Below are 1978 nucleotides of genomic sequence, written 5' to 3' on the forward strand. Positions count from 1 at the left end.
CCTGGCTTGTCTTCAGCTTCTTCGGACGGAAAAGAGCACTCTGGAAGAGAAAGCATCTGTATAGTGATGGAGACAATGCTGGAGAAGTCCTCTGTGTTAAAGGCGTACAGTTTTCACTTTTGGATAGGAGATGATTGTTATCTACAATTTAACACAGGAAGGAAAGGGTAGCAAGTTGACCCTTCATCTTGTCACATAGGATGTGGCAATCCCAATCCCTGGACATATGACCTGAGTGTTACAGAGTATGACAAGGATTTTTGTTGTTGTTGTTTTGTTTTTTTGCCAATTGTTCAAGCAAAACTTCAGAGAGTCCCATCTTCCTTCACTTCAAGCAAGGTGCCCACTAGGCAGTACTATTTGTGATGGTTTATTATTCATCTAATACACCCAGGATGGGATAGTTACACATGGTTCCTTTAAAAATAAGATTAAAATTAGCGGCTTTGCGGACACCAGGGCTGCAAGATGGCGTTGCTCACGCCGCTGAAGGAGAAGCTTATGGAGGTTAAACTTGGAGAGCTGCCAAGCTGGATATTGAGGCGGGATTTCACCCCAGTGGCATTGTGGGAGCCTTTCAGAGAGGTTACGACCGGTATTCCAAGTGCGTCACTGTGTGGAAAGGGTTAACATGGTGCTGGCAGCCTATGTGGTTTTCAGCTACTGCATTTCTTACAAGGAACTCAAACAGGAGCAGCGACACAAGTACCACCGAAGAGGAGCCACCATGAGGGGACTGCACACCTGAGCATAAGCCATCCCGAAGAATTCAACTCTAGCTGGATCTTCATGTCCTGAGAACTTGTGTCCAATAAAGCGTGACTGACAGGTTTAAAAAAAAAGATTAAAATTAATTAGCTTCTCATTTCCTCTTCTTAGCAACATAGCTCTTTGCTTTGGAGCCATAAATATTTGGAGGGTTTTTTTTTCATTTGAAATTAATGAATCACCTTTTTAAAAATTAATATTTTTAAATTTTACGTGCATGAGTGTTTTGCCTGTACGTGTGTAGAGTGTGCATGTGTACCGCATGCACATCTGGTCCCAGTGGAGGCCAGAAGAGGGCACTGGGTTCCCTGGAATTGGAGATGCAGAGCAGTTGTGAGCTGCTGGGTGGGCACTGGGAACGGAGTCCCAGTCTTCTGCCAGAGCAAGTGCTCATAAGCATTGAGCCATCCCCCCTTCTAAAGAAGGAACAGCGTCGGAGCAGCCTGGGTGTCCATTGACAACGAGCAGATACAGGGGAATTTTATTTAGCCAGAAAAAAAGGGTGCAATCAAATTTTCAGGACTGTAAATCATGTGAGGTGAAATATCTCAGACTCAGAAAGACAAATGCTTCCTCTCATATGCAGTTCCAGGCTCTAGTTAATAGATATGAATATGTGTGTAGGAGGAAATAGGTCGTGAATCTTAGATAGGACCATGAGGAGGGAAAGAGATCTGAAGGGCGCATTGGAGGTCATGTGACATGGAAGCAGAGGTGGAGCTGGCAAGGAAGGAGGGGAGCGGGAAGAGCACAAAAAGGTCATTGGAAAGCCATCAAATTGGGGGGAACACATGAAAGAATCTCATGAAGAAAGAGCACTTGGAGTTGGTTTTGCCAGTTTGACAGAGTCTTGCATCACCTGGTAAGGGAGTCTCACTGAGGAACCGTCTAGATTAGGTGGGCATGTGGTTATTTATACCTGTGCGGGATCTCAGTTGGGTTGGGATCGGGAGAACATCGCTGAATGTAAACAGCACCAATTCCCTGGACAGGGGATCCTGAATCGCGTGCCTGGAGAAGGTGAGCTGGATCCTGGCATGCATGCATTAATTCCTTGTTCTCTGCTCTGACGGTTATCAAGCGACTTCTATTTCACCTTTCTGCTCTCTTGACTTCCCCTCAAGGATGAACTTTAACCTGGAATTGGGAGCCAAGTAAACCCTTTCTTCTTTAAGTAGCTTTCAAAGCCATGGTCGACACCTAAGATGCC

The 1978-nt window shown here is 45.3% G+C and overlaps 1 pseudogene; it reads left to right on the plus strand.

Annotated features, from left to right (window-relative positions):
• The first annotated feature begins 468 nt into the window (after positions 1 to 468).
• On the plus strand, positions 469 to 748 carry LOC142857039 (ATP synthase F(0) complex subunit f, mitochondrial pseudogene; annotated as a pseudogene).
• The last annotated feature ends 1230 nt before the right edge of the window (positions 749 to 1978 follow it).

Source organism: Microtus pennsylvanicus, chromosome 9 (genome assembly GCF_037038515.1).
Source record: "Microtus pennsylvanicus isolate mMicPen1 chromosome 9, mMicPen1.hap1, whole genome shotgun sequence".
Classification (NCBI taxonomy): domain Eukaryota; kingdom Metazoa; phylum Chordata; class Mammalia; order Rodentia; family Cricetidae; genus Microtus; species Microtus pennsylvanicus.